Genomic DNA, 21,526 nt, shown 5'->3' on the forward strand with positions numbered 1-21,526 from the left:
CTTCAAATCAGTGTAGATGAGGAGGAAACAGGTTAAGGAAGGATTTTTAAGCCTTGAGACATGGATTCTGTATGTGTGCCATTCAGAGCATGAATGGGCAGGACAAAGATTGAAGTGCCTTTGAACAGGGTACGGTATTAGGTACCAGGAGCACCTATTTGCGTCAAGAACTGCAACTCGCTGGGTTTTTCATGCTCAACGGTTTCCCGTGTGAATCAAGAATGGTCCACTACCCAAAGGAAATCCAGCCAACTTGACACAAATGTGTAAAGCATTGGAGTCAACATGGGCCAGCATCCCTGTGAAACACTTTTGACACCTTGAAGAGTCCATGCCCCGGCCAATAGTGAAAACATCAAAACTATGAAACAACACATATGGAATCATGTAGTAACCAAAAAAGTATTAAACAAATCAAAACATATTTAATATTATTCAAAGTATCATAGAGGAAGAGAAAAATCAAGAGATTTCACTCTTGCCAAATCTGTCCAAAATGAGCCCAATGCATTTCTATGGGCCTAAACTTGTCGCCTGCCTTACCACCTTTAGACGACTCCCAATGTTGGGACGACTCCCATTGTTGGGACGACTCCCATTGTTGGGGCGAAAACATAAGCATCTTATCATTATATACAGTTCTCTGATAGTATTTTCTGTTGGTCATATCATTTTACTATTGTTTTTAGTCAGCAGAAAAACGGTCAGAAATTTGCATCCCTAGCTACAACCTCAGTGCATCTTCCAAACCATTATATACAGTATATCACAAAAGTGAGTACACCCCTGACATTTTTGTAAATATTTGAGTATATCTTTTCATGTGACAACACTGAAGAAATGACACTTTGCTACAATGTAAAGTAGGGAGTGTACAGCTTGTATAACAGTGTAAATTTGCTGTCCCCTCAAAGTAACTCAACACACAGCCATTAATGTCTAAACCGCTGGCAACAAAAGTGAGTACACCCCTAAGTGAAAATGTCCAAATTGGGCCCAATTAGCCATTTTCCCTCCCCGGTGTCATGTGACTCGTTAGTGTTACAATGTCTCAGGTGTGAATGGGGAGCAGGTGTGTTAAATTTGGTGTCATCGCTCTCACACTCCCTCATACTGACTGGTCACTGGAAGTTCAACATGGCACCTCATGGCAAAGAACTCTCTGAGGATCTGAAAAAAATAATTGTTGCTCTACATAAAGATGGCCTGAGCTATAAGAAGATTGCCAAGACCCTGAAACTGAGCTGCAGCACGGTGGCCAAGACCATACTGCGGTTTAACTGGACAGGTTCCACTCAGAACAGGCCTCGCCATGGTCGACCAAAGAAGTTGAGTGCACGTGCTCAGCGTCATATCCAGAAGTTGTCTTTGGGAAATAGATGTATGAGTGCCGCCAGCATTGCTGCAGAGGTTGATGGGGTGGGGGGGGGTCAGCCTGTCAGTGCTCAGACCATACGCCGTACACTGCATCAAATTGGTCTGCATGGCTGTCGTCCCAGAAGGAAGCCTCTTCTAAAAATGATGCACAAGAAAGCCCGCAAACAGTTTGCTGAAGACAAGCAGCCTAAGGACATGGATTACTGGAACCATGTCCTGTGGTCTGATGAGACCAAGATAAACTTATTTGGTTCAGATGGTGTGAAGCGTGTGTGGCGGCAACCAGGTGAGGAGTACAAAGACAAGTGTGTCTTGCCTACAGTCAAGCAGGAGTGTCATGTTCTGGGGCTGCATGAGTACTGCCGGCACTGGGGAGCTACAGTTCATTGAGGGAAACATGAATGCCAACATGTACTGTGACATACAGAAGCAGAGCATGATCCCCTCCCTTCGGAGACTGGGCCGCAGGGCAGTATTCCAACATGATAACGACCCCAAACACACCTCCAAGACGACCACTGCCTTGCTAAAGAAGCTGAAGGTAAAGGTGATGGACTGGCCAAGCATGTCTCCAGACCTAAAACCCTATTGAGCATCTGTGGGGCATCCTCAAACGGAAGGTGGAGGAGTGCAAGGTCTCTAACATCCACCAGCTCCGTGATGTCGTCACAGAGGAGTGGGAGAGGACTCCAGTAGCAACCTGTGAAGCTCTAGTGAACTCCATGCCCAAGAGGGTTAAGGCAGTGCTGGAAAATGATGGTGGCCACACAAAATATTGACACTTTGGGCCCAATTTGGACATTTTCACTTAGAGGTGTACTCACTTGTTGCCAGGGGTTTAGACATTAATGGCTGAGTTATTTTGAGGGGACAGCAAATTTACACTGTTATACAAGCTGTACACTAACTACTTTACATTGTAGCAAAGTGTCATTTCTTCAGTGTTGTCACATGAAAAGATATACTCAAATATTTACAAAAATGTCAGGGGTGTACTCACTTTTGTGATATACTGCATTTGTTAATCATTTGTTCGCTGTCTGGTCCCTAGGCTGTGTTTGGTCTGTGGTGACGTCACGCTGTGAGGTTACCACCTGCCAGCGCTACATTGTGTGGTATAGTTGCTGCTTCGTCAGTCTCTGTGCATGCCCCTATTCCCTATGGGTTCTGGTTAAAAGTAATGCACTATATAGGGTGCCATTTGGGACGCAACGGTAACCTCATGAGCAACCCAAGGGACCGGACAAACGAGCAACAAAAATATCATGCATTTTCTTTATCATCAACATCATGGGCTCCCGAGTGGTGCAGCAGGCACTGCATCTCAGTGCAAGAGGCGTCACTACAGTCCCTGGTTCGAATCCAGGCTGTATCACATCCGGCCGTGATTGGGAGTCGCATAATTGGTCCAGTATCGTCTGGATTTGGCCGGGGTAGGCCATCAATGTAAATAAGAATTTGCTCTAAACTAACTTGCCTCATTAAATAAAGGTTACATTTAAAATAAATAAAAATGAGCATCTCCACGGCTCCAGTCCATCCCCAAATGAATTAACACAATATTTATTGACTTGACGCTGCTGCATTATGAGAAAAGGCAGGAGGAAGGTGGAAGAAGGGAAAAAAGAGAAGGGAAGGCCGGGATCACATCCTTTCCTAGTCTCTTTCCCCTGAAACTGCTGACAAACAGAGGGTGCGTCCAAGGGACCTGAGCATCTGCCTGCCAAAAACAGGGAAGAGGAAGCGCGAGAGAGAAGAGGTGATTAATCCCCCTGCTCTCACCTCTCCTGCCATCAGGAGTTCATTAGCCCCAGTGAGGGATGGAGGACTGCATTGTGCCCTTCACTGACACTGACCCTGCTTATCTCCTCCCTCCCTCCCTCACATTGACCTGGCATCCTCCCTGTCATCTCCCTCCTCCTACCTACCTATTTATCTGCACCTCTCCCTCCCTCACATTGACCTGGCATCCTCCCTGTCATCTCCCTCCTCCTACCTACCTATTTATCTGCACCTCTCCCTCCCTCACATTGACCTGGCATCCTCCCTGTCATCTCCCTCCTCCTACCTACCTATTTATCTGCACCTCTCCCTCCCTCACATTGACCTGGCATCCTCCCTGTCATCTCCCCTCCTACCTACCTACCTATTTATCTGCACCTCTCCCTCCCTCACATTGACCTGGCATCCTCCCTGTCTTCTCCCTCCTCCTACCTACCTATTTATCTGCACCTCTCCCTCCCTCACATTGACCTGGCAACCTCCCTGTTATCTCCCTCCTCCTACCTACCTGTTTATCTCCACCTCTCCCTCCACTCACACGGACCTAGCTACCTCCCTGTTTACCCCCACGCTCTGCTCCACCTCTCCCCATCCCCTCGACCTTTCCTGCACTCACACGGACCTAGCTACCTCCCCGTTTACCCCCACGCTCTGCTCCCCCTCTCCCTCCCCTGCACTCACACGGACCTGCAACCTCCCCGTTTATCCCCCCCACCCCCTCTGCTCCATCTCTCTCCCTCCCCTGCACTCACACGGACCTGCAACCTCCCCGTTTATCCCCCCACCTCTGCTCCACCTCACTCAATCTCCTTCCCTGCACTCACACAGACCTGGCAACCTCCCTGTTTATCTCCTCTCCCCTTTCTCCTCTCCCTCCTGTTCCCTCACTACACCCACCTACCTGTTTATCTCCCCCTCTCTTCCACCTCTTTCCATCCCCTCTCCTCACACTAACCTGGCTACCTCCCCTTTCCTCCTCCTGCCACTCGCACCAGGAACCCAGCGAGCATCGGTCAGCATGTCCATCCATTTAAGTTTCCTGGCTGGACGCTTGTTGTGCTACCTTGAGGTCATTAAAGACTTCAAACCTGAAAGAGAGATTATCGTTTATATTTCCTTTCAGTCTTAAAATGTGTCCTTGGCGGTTTGTTACCGTTGGTGAATGAACACTACTTTTCGGGATGTTTATCCTTGTAAGGGTCAGCTTCATGTTTATTAGCTGACAGCAGTAAATACAGAAACAAGCACAAAGCTTGGTGCTTTTGAAAGACGACTTGCTTTACAAAGGCCACTGACTGGTGTAATCAAGCACTGCTGGCAAGCATGAAGTGTACTGTTTTTCAAGCCTTTTCATGGGCCAGGAAACTAGAGAGTCTGTGTAATCTACCTGGCTTTGATGCAAGGTGAAAAGGGCAGGGGGAGAAAGTGAGCCTGACAACCACCAACTGTATCTATCACCATTACCCCCTGATTACCTACTAGAACAGGAAGGGGACTCGCATTCTATCCCAATATCTGGTACATAGTTTGAATCCCTAGTTTAATGTATAGTGCAATATGTTTTACCATTCCATTCCTCCTGTATGATACCCTGCTTCACAATTCTATTTCAATAACAAGTCACCAGGCCGGGTGAAAGACATTCATCTCCTGGTGTTTGAGACGTCGTCCACCCGCTGCCCTCTGAACAGCAAAATCCCACTGAGACCTTGACAAGCTGTGTTATATGCATCCATTCCAGGCCACAGCAGGGTCATCCGCAGCAGAACACACACATACACACGCACAAACAGAGACTCAGGTCACAAAAAATGAAATTAAAATTAACAATATACCACATTACTTCTTACTAATACATTTGTTGTTTTAGAAACATTACGAAGCATGGTCATGCAGTACGTTTTTTTTTTTAATGTAATTATGGCAACAACAAAAATATTTTTACTGGTAAAAGATCTGAGTGGTGGACCAAAAAGCACATTTTAGGCCCTGCACAAACGTACTTACATAATCAGGGCTCTACTGCACAACCATTTATTTTGCATATGCACCTATTTAAAAAAATCCCTTTAATTTAACCAGGTAGGCTAGTTGCGAACAAGTTCTCATTAACAACTGTGACCTGGCCAAGATAAAGCAAAGCAGTGCGACACAAATAAATAATCAATAACACATTAGAAAAAAATAAAGTATATACAGTGTGTGCAAATGGCATGAGGTGGTAAGGCAATAAATAGGCCATAGTAGCGGAGTAATTACAGTTTAGCAAATTAACACTGGGATGATAGATGAGCAGATTATGATGAAGTAGAAATAGTGGTGTACAAAAGAGCAGAAAAGTACATAAAGACAATATGGGGATGAGGTAGGTAGATTGGGTGGGCTATTTACAGATGGGCTGTGTACAGCTGCAGCGATCGGTTAGCTGCTGGAATTGGTATTTATTCATACATCAGTGTGCCTCGAACAATTAACCCTTTCACACGTACCATCACACGGGTGTGATCGTTCTACAGTGGTCCCTGAAGCGTACGATCACACCCGTGTGTTTAGAACACTCATTTAGAATGCTCGTTTAGAACGGCAGTTTCGAATGACGCAACAATTAGCGTTTGAGCTGGCCACACTTTTTTCAGAAACTATTTACACAAACACAGTCCTTACAAAGTTATGTCCAGAATGTCAGCAGTTTATTTTTGGATGCATTGTTCAGATATTCACAGAAGATATAGCATAACACAATCATCCTAACCGGAAAAATGTAGGCTACATTTGTCCTAGCGCTGAGGAAAGATTGACCCAACACAAGCAGTCATATTTTCTAACTCTCGGCTGACGTAAACTACAATATGAATTAGCTAATAGCAATTACTGTATATAATTAATCACATCACGGGTGAGTGAGCTCACCATTGATCGAAATAACTAGGTAAAACACTTTATAGAAATCGAAAGTAATCCGACATTAGTTTCAGCGCGCAGCCTTGCATTTTTTCCTCACAGAAACCGAAGATAAGAGAAGACGAGATGAGTTTGGTCTGTTTGTAGTATGCATGTTGAAGGGGTGTGTCATCTACCGTTGTTCACATCCCACCATGAATTTCCGGAAGTCCTCAAAAAATTTGTGAACTCTTACTCACCTCATTTTGTTATAACATCTTTGGTCAAACAGACGTGAATCCCAGAATGCATTGTATGTCAACAAACATGGATACACAGCTGGAATTAGCTTAGCTCATCATAATCAGTACAACCTTCAAAAAGGTATTTTACACACATAATATGTGCCCATTACAATCTGTGCAAGAACCAGAATGCATGATTTGTCACCTAGAATTGAAAACATGTGAATAAAATCGTAAATACACAAATAATTACCACACAAAACATTTTCTGATAGTGATTTATTGATACAAGTAGCGCGTGCCGGCAGTCAACCACGTAACCTCCCACTCTGCGCCATTCAGTGTTGTTGCAGCCATGATACTATGCCTTAGAGATGGGGGTGGAAATGCAGTTGTTGTTCAGTCACTGCATGGATATTAAATATGGGTTATGCATATTCAGTTTTTTGTCCTCTAGTAAAACAAGTTGTTGAACCAACTACCAGTACTGTAATAAAATAGATTAATATTACATATTGGCATATGTGTTTTCTTGCTGTGTTTTCATCCAGTACAACTGTTAAGGAGTGTACGTTAGCATACAAAAGCTGTCCTCATTCTTCAGCTCCAAAGATGTCCAGCTCCAGTTATGATATTGGCAAATAATGTTTCTGAAAGTACAGAATAAAGAGGAATTATTCATTAGAATACAATATAAGGATATAGCAATAAAACAATACTACAAAGAAGTAACATAATAAACACTGCTATAAAAAAAAATAGTTTATTGCATTGACAAAATCACAGATTTGAGTTATAACAGTAAGAAATTAACTTTTGAGCTCCACAAGGGGGCAAGGCAGGGCAGAACAGAGCTATGCTGAATAGACCAAATAAACAAACCATGGTCATATTTTTTATTTATTTAACTAGGCAAGTAATTTAAGAACAAATTATTATTTACAATGATGGCCTACACCGGCCAAACTCGGACAACGCTGGGCCAATTGTGCGCTGCACTATGGGACGCCCAATCACAGCCAGTTGTGATACAGCCTGGATTTGAACCAGGGTGTCTGTAGTGCCATAGACCGCTGCGCCACTTGGAAGTCATAAGGCCAGGGTAGCTTCAAAATACAACACAAGCTAATAGTTTTCTGACGCAACTAGCATGGTTTTACAGAGCTAATAGAATAATGTAGCTAGGTAAGCATGATTGACAATAACACCATAAAGGTTATAACATGTGTAACGTTACCTCACGTGTCCGCAGTTATAAGGAATATATTATGATCTACAGCTACAGCAGAAATGGCATACGGAAACTATTATTGTAACTATTATAACGTAATAAGGCACTTACTTTGATGGAACCGCAGCCTGGATTTGAACCAGGGAGTCTGTAGTGACGCCTCTAGTACTGATGTGCTGTGCCTTTGACCGCTGCACCACTTGAGAGTCATAAGGCCATGGTAGCTTCAAAATGCAACACAAGATAATACTTCTCTGACGCATTTAGCATTGTTTTACAGAGCTAATAGAAGAATGTGGCTACATAAGCACGATTGACTATAACACCATAAAGGTTATAAAATGAGTAACGTTACCTCACGTGTCCGCGGTGATAAAGAATATACACAAATATATTATGCTCCATACATACAGTACGCTACAATAGAAATGTGGAATAGAAAATGTGAACACGTGTGCAGATCCTGTTCTGACGGGAGATGAGCAAATGTCTGCAGACGTGAACTGCACAAACAATTGGGAAGTGCTTGGGGAATTTTGTCCGTTTCAGAAATGTCCCAAAAATGTAATTATCCGCAAAAGTAAAAATGACTATTTTTATGTGAATGAATGAGGCAGAACACACCTAAATTCAAACTGTTTTTAGAAAATAAAAACTTGTTTGAAAATCATTTGAAATTGAAGTTAAAACAACCTATAAATATAAACAGGCTGCGTGCTTTAGTTTGAGGGCAGCGTGGATCAAATGTACTGTTACGTATCAATCACATTCTGGAATGGAGAGAACATTCTAACATCACGTGCATAAAAAAAAAACTCACGCTGGGGCGACCGTTAGAGATATTTGGAACTCACGCATGAAAGGGTTAAGGATTCTAGCTTCATTACCTCAAATATTTTGCATTGTGTTCCTACATTTATTTGTGTGCACCTAAGTTGAAAAGTGAGGTGTAGTGCCCTGATAAACATGATGTATGCACACACAAACGTGCAAGTACACAGTCACACATGGACAAGCAGACAAAAACATGCAAGCCAAGGTTTTCGTTAGCCGGTAATAGCTAGCTTTTGGACAAAAATACCAGTCGATGCGAAATGTATTTGACCAAAAATCTGCATAATTTAGTGGAATTATACAGATAGAGTTTGAGGAGAAAAACTGTCTGACAACGCGGGTTGAAACACAAGCCCAATCATTGCGCAACAATTCTAAATGCAATTGTGTGTTAAAAACTGTTTTGATGGCCACGAATAAACAGAGATACTATTTTTATTTCTTAACTGGTAATTGAAGCGCGCTTCCCATTCGTCATTCAAGTACATAGGCAACGTAGGCAGGCTTCAGCGAGTCATACACCACTTTGCAATGAGCTGGAGGCCATATGCATTTTGAAAACATAAACTTAAAAAATATATATGTTTTACTTAATATGAGGCAAGTCTTACTATGTAAACATGGAGGCAATTATTTTGTAAAGACTTCCTTATGTCATTGAAATCAGTAACCAATTTCTCTCATGTTCTATTGGTTTCCAAAATCAACTTTCTTTCATTGTCCAGTATCCAAAGGCACAATCCTAGTCACATTAATAACCAATGCTAGTTGTTGCATCTTTAGATCACCCATTTCTACATTTCTAACAGATGTTTTCTTCACTGCCAAATTAAACCACTTGCATGTGCGGTGTGCTTTTGACAAAAGTGTTTTCCTACTAATTGCGTTATAGAACAAACATAAGCGCAGCAATGCAGTGTGCAAACTCAGCACGCATGTGTAGAAGGAGCGGTCAGAACACAAGTGAGTGAGTGAGACAAGGAGGGAAAAGAGAAATTAGGGAGAAGAACTGTGTGATGCTTTGCTTGGTTTCTTTTTTGTTGTTCCCTGCAAATGCACATGTACAGTGGGGCAAAAAAAGTATTTAGTCAGCCACCAATTGTGCAAGTTCTCCCACTTAAAAAGATGAGAGGCCTGTAATTTTCATCATAGGTACACTTCAACTATGACAGACAAAATGAGAGAAAAAAATCCTGAAAATCACATTGTAGGATTTTTTATTTATTTATTTGCAAATTATGGTGGAAAATGTATAGCTTCCTGTGCCAACCGGAAGTGCCTTAAATGGTGTCATAGGGGCTGTTTCGAAGGGTTAAAAAGGTCAGATCTTTTCAAAACTTCATATGTGTGATTAGGCAACCCCCATGAACTGTAAATCAGCCATGTCTCCCATAAAATTTCCAAGAAAAAAAAATCACACACACACACAGACAGAGCTAGGACAGAGGGACACAGTATGGTGCGTAGAGACCAGACAGTACCTGCAATAGTTACCTGTGTTCGAACTAAAAAAAAAGAACCGTCAGACCTAGAGTTCTGAAATTTTAGAACCCTGTTCTAGACCTCAGGTCGATAGTGCGGTGAGTTACGTGGCTATAGAAGGTTCTTGGACCGAGAAACAGCCTCGTACATTTGCAATAACTTCAATTCATTTTGACCATTACGAAAATGAAGACATTTAGAAAAGTCCCAGAGTCGCAAGACTAGTAGGTCCATTGAAACTGGCTCGGCCCATTGAGACAGACCCCAATGTTTCTGTCCGATAGCTCATTCAATGACCCCGTAGCAAGGCATGGAAAAAGTGGATTATCAGCACCAATTAAAGTGTTACTCAGGCACCGAATGACCTATCGAGCCGAAACTTGGGATTCACGGTTGCTGCCCTCAGAACGAGACGCCCCGCTTGACCATATTGCAAATGGACAAAACATATGCCTTATGGACAAGTAAAATATAAAAAAATACAATAATCAAATATGACAAATGTATGTTCATACACTTCTTTTACATGTGTAATTGACCAAAATTTTAAATTTTTAAAAATAAACGAAAGATTTTCGTAAAACGGTCCAGAAAGCACTTTTTGAAGGGGGTGATACGTTTTTGAAAACATGTTCAAATTTTACTCTTTGGTCTTGACTTGTGTTACATTTGCAATATGAAAAATTACGGTACAGCGCACTCGCCATCTATTGGATTTTTTCAGTGTTACACTTGGCATTTGCCATATGGCATTTGCAATCAACTTGGAATGAAACGACGTCCAATTGAGTGGTATTGGACACCATGTATATGGTCTTACAGTGCCAATATGCTCCCATTCATTTTTGTCCATTTCAAGGGAGAGTTCCTTTACACTTGTCAGGGACTGGTCTGGTCCAAATTCACGTTTCGCCACCCCCATTTCCATGATGAGTGCTACTAGCTAGCCAGCTAACTAGCTATGTGAGAATACTTGACGCTGTTCACTGAGGGTTCTTGCTATGTGGAATCCTTGGGACATCACTACAATAAATCCTAACCATTTAAAACCTTTTTTATTTATATATTATTTAGCGAGGGAAAGCACATTGAGACCTAGGTCTCATTTGCAAATGTGCCTTGGGAACCATGCAAAGAATAAAATTATACACAATTTAAAACTAAATAGCAAATATTATATACACATTCAAACAAAACAAAACACATTCATCAATATAAAAATCCCTAGCCTTTCTCCTAAACTGACCCAGAGACAACACATCCAAATGAAACATTACTTGGAGATCATTCCACATGACAGGGGCCTGGTGGGAAAAGGCAGATTTACCAGTGGCGTGCCATGGGCCTGGGCCTTCAGTGAGGTCCTACACAGTCCCACCCGAATTAATCCACCTCTTATTACCATCATTATGATGCCATGGCTCTAGACACTATACATTTAGACAGAAACGCAGTATAACCAGGTGTTGCGTCACCTTGAAATTGACATTGCAGGGGAAGAGTACAATACAGTACAGTTCAACTAATAGGCAAGAACATAGTCGCGTGCAACAGAGTTATATTAATATTCTTCTTCTATCCATTTCTGGTCCACAAACTTTGAGCTTTAAGTCCCCAAAAAAAATAATGTGTTCACTAAACAGCGCATTGTCGCACCCAAAGCAGTTTCACCGTGATGATAGAGACATAACTATTCACTGAAAATAAAAGAAAGAAAACAAATCATTTGCAACAGGCTATTTGCCATTTTATTTTGTTAATATATAGTCTATTTAATATTAACGAAATAAAATGCGAAACATACATACACATTTAAGAGGGTCTCCTTGTGCTGGGCCTCTGCGTGCGCTGGGTGAACTTGAGATGCGCGCTGTCATCGTAGATTTGACTGAACCTGCGCCTCTCTCGCTCAATTGTAATAATAGGCATTCCCAGCAGTACAGTTTGCAGTGCTCCTCGGAGCCTGTGAGCCATTGATAGCGCTCGTAGTTGGAACTTTGAAAGTGGCGAACGAACCCCTTTCCCGCCTGTGACAGGCTTTGTAGCGTCGGGCAACCTCTCCTTACAATGTCTAACTTTTCTTGAAAAGTTAGTCTTGAGAATGGCATTATAATTATATCCTCGACCAAATCGATATCTTCTCCTCCTTCCACCATTGTGGGTTGAAAAAACAGCTTAGTAGTACGCAAATTAATTTGTTCATCAAATTCAGTTTCCTAGTTCTGAGGTTCTGCATAGACCTGCCCATAGGACCTGCCTCTCAATATTAGTAATCCAATCAAAAGACGCGCACGCACTACGCCTGCTAGCTGGCTCCTGTGTAACACTGGAGCCAGCCAGCAGGCGTACAATAGCCAACTCTAAAGCTGATTGGTTGACACTAAATTTTAATTTCCATTCACTTTAAGATACAAGCGCCCGCACTGTTGATTCTGAAGGCCTGAGGGCAGATTTTAGACCCCTGGCAACACATGATGGCTGAATAGGATTGGATAAAAGATCTAACATAAAGACCAGCCCTCCAAATTTCAACCTGGGGCTGGAAGCAGTGCAACCAAGAGGAACACTATGAAATGAAGAGTATAACTCTTACTCTGGGGAATAATTTAATACATATCTGTGGGAAAATATATATATTTTTAATTATATTCTGATGATGTTTAGGCCAGCAGAGAAGGCCTTGCTGGCCCTGACGGCCCACCACTGAGATTTACCCAACTCTGTGGATACATGTGGAGTCTCCAGCATTAACCAACCCTGTGCTCTAGTGTTGTAATACAGGTTTCTATATTTCAACAATGATGTTAAGTAAATTGGTCGTTTTTTGAGCAAGGCTTTATAAACAAAAACAGAATAAGGAAGTGACCTACGTGTTTTTAGCGAGGTCCAACCAACTTTATGATAAAGGATGCAGTGGTGACTGTCAAAACTGTCAGATGTTATTAAACAAAGTGCACTATGATAAATTGTGTCCAAGGGCTTCAAAACACTGGTAGCTGCATTCACTTATATAATATAGCCATCATCTATAACAGGAATGAATGTAGACTGAATTATAAATGTTCTACTATTTAAAGAAAGGCAAGCCCTATTCTTATAGAAGAAGCCCAACTTAATTCTTAACTTCCTGACAAACTCGTCAAATCAAATCAAACGTTGTCACGTGCCGAATAAAACAGTGAAATGTTTACCTACAAGCCCTTAACCAACAGTGCAGTTCAAGAAGAGTTAAGAAAAAATAAATCAAAAGTAGCACAATAATGAGGCTATATACAAGGGGTACTGGTACCGAGTCCATGTGCAGGGGTACAGGTTAGAGGTCATTTGTACATGTAGATAGGGGTGAAGTGACTATGCATAGATAATAAACAGCGAGTAGCAGCAGTGTACAAAATAATTGGAGGGGATGGGGTCAATGTAATAGTCCGGTGGCCAGCTGATTAATTGTTCAGTCTTATGGTTTGGGGGTAGAAGCTGTTAAGGAGCCTTTTGGTCCTAGACTTGGTGCTCCGGTACCACTTGCTGTGCGGTAGCAAAGAAAAACAGTCTATGACTTCTGGTGACTGGAGTCTCTGACAATTTTATGGTCTTTCCTCTGACATCGCCTATTATAAAGGTCCTGGATTGCAGGAAGCTTGGCCCCAGTGATGTACTGGGCCATACGCATTACCCCCTGTAGCACCTTACGGTCAGATGCCGAGCAGTTGCCATACCAGGCGGCGATGCAACCGGTCAGAATGCTCTCAATGGTGCAGCTGTAGAACTTTGAGGATCTGGGGACCCATGCCAAATCTTTTCAGCCTCCTGAGGGTTAAAGGTTTTGTCGTGCCCTCTTCACAACAGTCTTGGTGTGTTTGGACCATGATAGTTCATTGGTGATGTGGACACTAAGGAACATGAAACTCTCGACGTGCTCCACTTCAGCCCTGTTGATATTAATGGTGACCTGTTCGGCCCGCCTTTTTTTGTAGTCCACAATCTGCTCCTTTGTCTTGCTCACATTGAGGGAGAGGCTGTTGTCTTGGCACCACACTGTCAGTTCTCCGACCTCATCCCTATACGCTGTCTCATCAGTCGGTGATTAGGCCTACCACTGTTGTGTTATCAGCAAACTTAAAGGATGGCGTTGTAGTCCTGTTTGGCCACGCAGTCGTGGGTGAACAGGGAGTACAGGAGGGGTCAAAGTACACACCCCTGAGGGGCCCCAGTGTTGAGGATCAGCGTGGCAGACATGTTGTTGCCTACCCTAGCACCTGGCGGCGGCCCATCAGGAAGTCCAGGATCCAGTTGCAGAGGAAGGTGTTGAGTCCCAGGGTCCTTAGCTTAGTGATTAGTTTCATGGGCACTATGATGTTGAACGCTGAGCTGTAGTCAATGAACAGCATTCTCACATACACTACCATTCAAAAGTTTGGAGTCACCTAGAAATGTCCTTGATTTTGAAAGAAAAGCACATTTTTGGTTATTAAAATAGCGCCAACTTGATATTCCATTCAAATAAAATTTGCCGTTTCCAGCTACAATAGCCATTTACAATATTAACAATGTCTACACTGTATTTTTTATCAATTTGATTTTAAAATGGACAAAAAAAAGCTTTTCTTTCAAAAACTAGGACATTTCTAAGTGACCCCAAACTTTTGAACTGTAGTGTACATCGCCACCCCTTCTCTGCTGATCACAACTAAAAAATGCTGTAATTAGCAATGTCAATGTCATGATCAAATCATTTAACCAAGTCTGTGATAAAAGATTATCTGGATGCACGACACGAACACTGACAAAGTCCATATTTAATATCATACTTTTGCACATTTAAAATGTAACAAACCCAGCACTTTGCAAGACTTAAAAACAGCAGGGGTGTCCATATTTACCCTAAACAGGTCGTTATAAACTTGATCATTAAGTAAGTCAGGAACCCTAAACACAAGAGCCCATAGTGTAGGTGGTCGTCAGTGTAGAATCTACAGCATCTGCGTACCCAGTGTCCGTATGCCCTGAGGAAGACAGCGCCCGTGTAGAAGCTACAGCATCTGCGTACCCGGTGTCCGTATGCCCTGAGGAAGACAGCGCCCGTGTAGAAGCTACAGCATCTGCGTACCCGGTGTCCGTACACCCTGAGGAAGACAGCGTCAGTGTAGAAGCTACAGCATCTGCGTACCCGGTGTCCGTACGCCCTGAGGAAGACAGCGTCAGTGTAGAAGCTACAGCATCTGCGTACCCGGTGTCCGTACGCCCTGAGGAAGACAGCGTCAGTGTAGAAGCTACAGCATCTGCGTACCCGGTGTCCGTACACCCTGAGGAAGACAGCGTCAGTGTAGAAGCTACAGCATCTGCGTACCCGGTGTCCGTACACCCTGAGGAAGACAGCGGGGACAGTGGCTCAAAACAATGGGAGTTTAATGTCACAACGCTGCAAGAAAAACCAGAACGCTGTTGTGCGCGTCTCTTCCTCCTCCGGGATCCAATCACACTCCATTCACACCCTCCACGGGTAGAGCTGATAGCATCCAACTTTTCGCTAATTTCAGAAGTCCGTAAGGTGGGGAAATGCTCAAGATCCATAAGTTCCATTACAGTCGTCTCTTGGAAAAGACGCATCAACAAATGCAGTTAAACGCGAGGCGTCCAAAATCAGACGCTCATCCAGAGCTTTAATTTTCTCAAGTAAAGTAATGATCCTCTTCTTGCAGCATTTTTCCCGTGGCATTTGACACAGGTGAAATTTTCAGAAAGGTCCTTCACTTGGATGAGTGTGAACATGTCACATAAAATGCATTTAATGGCCTTATGGTCGGCGATAGAGTCAGAGTTTTCACTGTTTTGTGTAGAAGCAGGAGAATACCCTTTACTCAATTCAGCCATTTTGCTTGCCATTTAAATGAGGGAATGGACGTCCTAATGATCCCGGATAGCAAGGAACGTTCACTCGGGCAATGCTTGGGGCGAGAGGCAGCGCTGTGCCAGCTGCAAATTTTGTGATTGACGTTTTTTTCCTTTCAACTGGCAAATACCAGGATTCAGTGGCTACAGTCTTAAAAATCTATGAAAACAGAGCTAAATACCAATACATTGAAAATGTTGTTGTTTTCCAGCTCAATAGCATGATGCAGCTCAGTCTTCACAGGCATTTTTGGGGGCTGGACTCAGTAACACTAGAGTAACACAGTTTTTCTGTTAAAAATCTTGTCGTTCTGGTGGTGCTTACATTAATGTTATTTACTCAAATTTAAGAAATCAGCTTTTTTTTGCTATAATAATCAAAATATTGGCAGATATGGGTTATCTGAGAATATTTCCACTCTAAAATCAGATCCAAAAATGTCATATTGGTGGGGCTCTAGTCTTCAATACAAAAGGTCATCATTTATTTTTCAGGCCAAGCCACAAAGCACATTGCGCCAAATTATTATTTCAATTGAAAATCATTATTTATAACCTTGTCAACATCTTGACTATATTTCCTATTCATTTTGCAACTTATTTCATGTTTATTTTCATGGAAAACAAGGACATTTCTAAGTGACACCAAACTTTTGAACAGTAATAATTAAAAGTCTGGCTACATTTTCTGGCACCTCCCTCCTGTCTGGACAAGACAAACTGTAGCCAATACACATAGGCTATCACCTACACTTTGACATGTAGGCTAATTGTGGATCAACATTTACATACACTTAACAGAATAGCTAGTGTTTTCCAGTTTTTAAAATACATTTAATTAGCTATTTTGTTAATGGCCTTGGTGCCCTAGCAGATGGGTCTTGGTGCCCTGGCAGATTGGGCACCTCTTGAAGGCCTAATGGCATTTTCCCTAAAAATCACAAAATTCCAGTTTTGCTTGTAAACAAACTACTGTTATTTTCTAGGTAAGAATTGCAGGCCTCCAGGGAAAAATAGAGATTTGAGAGAGAGAGAGAGACATGTCCCCACAGCATGACTCATCTCCTGTTTCATGCCCAGCTGGAGGGTGGGTAGGAAGGGAGCTGTCACAACTGGGAACATTTAACAAGTCCCCAGATGATTCAGACTTAATTGATTCAAGGAAATAACCAGTTCAATTACATCTGTGCAATAAGAGAAACAGGATGGATTGTTATACTATTCTAATCATGGGAGCCGGTAATGGATTGTAAGAAACAATATTTTACTGACTAGAGGACCATTATAGAGTATCTATAAGGAATTACCTCAAGAACACATTTGAATGTAATGTGCTTTAAAGGTAAACTTCACATGCATTGGCAACTCCCATAACAACCCCCCCCCCCCCCAAACAACTCATAAGAACTTAAATATCAATGGGAGCCCCCCACAACTGTCAAAGATATCAATGTGAGGCACCCTCAAGAGTCAATGTGTAATTTGAACCCTGGAAATTCTCTATCCAAAATATATATCTGACTATGAACATCAAGTTCTCATTTCTTAAAATGGGAACATCAAGATGCTGCTCTGTCCCTCTACTAACCATGCGCAGCAAAAATCTAGTCCCACCCCCTGTTCTATGAGCGCAGAGTTTCTGAAGGTAAACAAGAGCCACTCCCCCTACAGTAGATCCGCACAGCACGCAGAGAGGCAGACTGAGATAAGAGTACTGAGCTTGTTCTAATTCTTAGATATGTGCGTGCTTACTTAGCCTTCCAAAACACCTCCCCTTTTTGGGAACGTAATTCACATGCGGCCATAATTTCAAATCCACAATTGAGCGACAGTGGATGGCAACAGTAACTTTTTCCAAATGCAGTTTTAGAACGCAATCGTTATTACCAAAATTATCCTACTCTATAGTAATCTTTTCAACAGGCAGATCATTTTTGATCACATTAGCTTAGTGTATTTTCAGCGCCATACGTTGGCGAGCCGCGGTCCCTCCTCCCGCAAACATGCACACACTTGCATAAGTTGCCAATCATGTATTAGAATTCAACAAATAATTAAATAATGTATTTCACCGGCGAATGTAATTTAACAGCACCTCGGGAAAATCCCGCTACCAAAATTATTTAATAACAGCAGTGAACATGACGCCGGTCTATAAATAATACTCGCTGCGTAGTTGGCGTTGCAAACATTGCTAGTGAACTGGGACCTGACATTTTCATATTGTATTCAATAAAAAAGTTGCAGTTGCATGATGTTCTACCCGTGCTCGCTAGTTATCACAACCATTAGACCCATGCACACTACACATTTCCCTACCCGCTCTGGAAGTGCGTGCTTCTCACCCTGTGCTACATGCTACTGCACCGTACCGTACTTCTTGGGGGAAGCAAGAAACCAAAATCTAACCCACCTTTTTATCTTGATTGCAGTCAGGGTCGGGCTGCGAAACGTCCTCGACTCTGGACGATGATGAGAAATTACGATATAATTTCAAGCTAACCACATGTAGCTAGCGACAGTGAATTTCACGGTGGTCAAATTCCAGTGTAGCCAACTTACCCCTAGCTAGCGAGCTAGTTAGTTAGCCCCCTGACTATTCACGTTGGTGACAGGACTATGCCTGCGAGGCTGTATGGTGTTGACAGCACGTCAGATGCTCTCCCACGAGTCAAAATAAAAAGTACCAATTGACAAATTTACGCCATGATAGTCTATCCGACAGATTAACATAATAGTCAACAAACCTGCGATGTCCGCATTCGCAGGTATCAGCTAAATGCAGTTAGCTACATTTAGCTGACTTTAGGAGTATATCATCCTTAAATCCAAATTATCTAGCTAGCGAACGTGCTTACAAGATAGCCGCATCCAGCAAGTCGGTTCTACTGTACGCCAGCTATGGTACAGCAAGGTAAGCTAACAAATATAATTTTGAAAGCCATGTCGCATTTCGAAAATAGTCCAAATCCAATGTGGTATCCCCCAGGTCCTGATTTGTCATGGGAGTATGTTTTCCTCAAATCCAGTAGAGAAAAAAAATATGCCTAATTTTCAAAGAATGAGTCATGAAAGATAGCAAGCTGGCTCGTTTGGCAACGTTCCACCTAAAAACATATAGTCTGCTCATTCGCTCTGTCCTTGCCCGCTCGCGTTCTTCTCTCTTGTGCGATTGCACTGGCGGGTGCGCAACCTTACAACAAAATAAGATCATACTTTAAACTCTTTTGGCGCCATATTAATGACGTATTTATATTTGCTGTCACTGAAAGACGATTCTAATATCTTTAAAAAGGCTTACTTTCGCCAAACATCATGCATAGGCTCCAACCTGAAATAAGAAAAAGCGATGATATTCTTCACCTGTCACTCTTTTGAAAGTGAAAGCTACCGTTAAGTGGGCGGTTTGTTTGGGCGGGTTCACGATAGCAGCACAATAATAAACATTTAGAGACAACGTTGAAAAAAACATATTTCCTAAATAATATTGTTAATGTTAATATTTGTCTTATTATCATAATAATAAGACATTGAACAAACATATACATGGAAATAAAGTTAGGTCTACTTGCAAACGTTTAACTCAATATTCAATCCACTCCAATCTACGATGTTGGTTCACACATTGACAAGTGATAGACCTATCAATAAACCTAATTTACTACAATGACATGCAAATAAGGAGTGAGCTGTATTTTGTAGATCTACGGTGTAGGTTATTGTATCAAGTAGTAATCGCACGCGCTTGCATGTGGCGAGCGCGCCTCCTACTTGCAGCTCCGGGGGCACCTGCAACAGCCAATGATGCATCGCAGGATTTTACATCAATGCTTGTAGTGCTTCTGACATGTGAACAAATACGTTGGCACGCATTTCTAGAACAAAAAAGAAAATACAAATGGTACAGTTCTTTCTTTAAGCATCTCATCCTCAGCAAGGGCAGACTATCTGACTATCATCCAATGTTCATTCCCCATTGCCCCCCACTCCCGTTTCCATCATGACCACCAATGAAAAATAAATTCAAACCATATGTAGTTCATCATGAAACCCTATTCAGGAGACAAGGCGAAGAGGAGTGCATTCAGAGGAGTATTGGGACACAGATTCCAGTTTGACATTTTCGTCATCAGCACACACTATGCTGGCAGGTGCCAGGGCCCATATCCTCAAAGTGTCTCAGAGTATGATTACTGATCTAGGATCAGTTTGACCTTTTAGATCATAATGATTCAGATTAGATGTAGATGTATCACTCCTACTCTGAGACGCTTTTTGGATCGAGGACCTGGTGTCACTCCATCAGTAATGGGGGAATGCTCTTTTACACCAAGTTAAATGAGGCTGTGAAGGACACCGGATTTTTCTGGCACAGATTCAAATGTGCTGTAGCAGCCTTCCTGCCCCGCACCACAGGTGGGTTAAGTGCCTTGAAAAACATGCAATGCCTCTCCATGGCCGTTTGATTGTGTGCTCCATTACTGTCTACTGGACTCGTCGTTTATTTAGCAGATATTCAGCCATGCTGCAATATATATTGTGTGAGTCCCAAAATGGCACGTACCCTTTTCCCTGTGTAGTGCACTACTTTTGACTAGGACCCATAGGGCCCTAGTCAAAAGTAGTACACTTTAAAGGGAATAGGGTACCCATTTATATACAAGACCCTCATAGGCAGGTCCCCCCTCACCCTCAGCTCACTACTTAACATCTCCACTACCAATAGCAGCCTGCGTTCTGGTAGATGTATCACTCTGGTCATTCCAGAGTCAGCACTTGCTTTGGTCTTTGTTCATTCCAGTTTGTCTGCTGCCAACAACTGGAATGAGCTGCAAAAGACCCTCAGTCACATTCATCCCACCAGACTCCTTCAAAAATATATTAACTGAGGTGTTATCGGATCAATGTACCTGCTGATCATTAAGTCTGCTGTGTTGCCTTGGACTTTTCTGCTCTAACATACTATGAATATTTATTATAGTTGTATATTTGATGAATTTGTACAACAGGGTGGCACCTTAATTGGGGAGGACGGACTTGTGGTAATGTCTGGAGTGGAATCAGTGGAATGGTATCAAATACATCAAACACATGGTGTCCAGGTGTTTGATTTCATTCCATTTACTCCGTTCCAGCCATTATTACGAGCCGTCCTCCCCTCAGCAGCCTCCACTGATTTGTATCTTTCCTCTGTATAGAGTGTTTTATTCATTTGTTGTGATATTGTGTGTTGTCATGTATCACTGTTACAATGTTATGCCTCTTGGCCTGGTTGTTATTGTAAATGAGAATTGGGTTCTCAATTCCCTTTTTTGGTTAAATAAATGCTCAATTATTGATTTATTTATAATTGGGATGCAGCCCTCCTCTCTATAGAAGAGCCTGTGGTTAGTGTAAGTCGTCCTTCTCTTTCACTCAAGGCCTATCCTTTGGGTTTGATTGTGGCTTCCAACAGTCTTTCAATCAGACCAGGGCATCCAATCAAAAATGTCACCTACCTACATCAATGCCACTGTATCTGCTGATGGTTAATATTGCAATAACCTACTTGTCGGGAGTGTAGAGTTGGTGCTAATAACATGCCAATTCTGATCATTCAGGGATTATATAGGGTCATTTTCAGTCTGACAAACCTGGGAGAGTGACAGACTAAAACACCTGCAGAAAGAAAAGTCATATATCAAATGAGGTTCATTATGGTCTAGACTGTCGACTCCTAAAATTATCTAGGCCATTCATTGATTACAGCTCTTTCATACTTTAAATCCCTATAGAGATCTTCAGCACAGCACTCTGCAGTATTTTATAA

At 42.3% G+C, this 21,526-nt stretch overlaps 1 protein-coding gene and 1 long non-coding RNA gene across 3 annotated transcripts in view; both read right to left on the bottom strand.

Annotated features, from left to right (window-relative positions):
* Nucleotides 1-19,102, bottom strand: part of LOC115136144 (protein Jade-1-like) — a 239,888-nt gene extending 220,786 nt beyond the window's left edge. Inside the window, exons 1-2 of one of the 2 annotated variants that reach the window (XM_029671640.2) lie at nucleotides 18,280-19,102; nucleotides 18,131-18,179 (exon numbers count right to left, since the gene is read on the bottom strand). The gene's annotated coding sequence lies outside the window, so the exon portion shown is untranslated. The remainder of the gene's footprint in view (nucleotides 1-18,130; nucleotides 18,180-18,279) is intronic. The other variant, XM_029671641.2, reaches the window with a different exon arrangement.
* LOC135573794 (uncharacterized) lies at nucleotides 5,891-16,707 on the bottom strand. Its single transcript, XR_010464942.1, has 2 exons — nucleotides 6,797-16,707; nucleotides 5,891-6,651 (listed from the first exon to the last, which is right to left on the bottom strand). It is a non-coding gene; the product is annotated as an uncharacterized LOC135573794 (long non-coding RNA).
* Nucleotides 19,103-21,526: the final 2,424 nt, after the last annotated feature.

This window comes from Oncorhynchus nerka, linkage group LG10 (assembly GCF_034236695.1).
Source record: "Oncorhynchus nerka isolate Pitt River linkage group LG10, Oner_Uvic_2.0, whole genome shotgun sequence".
Classification (NCBI taxonomy): domain Eukaryota; kingdom Metazoa; phylum Chordata; class Actinopteri; order Salmoniformes; family Salmonidae; genus Oncorhynchus; species Oncorhynchus nerka.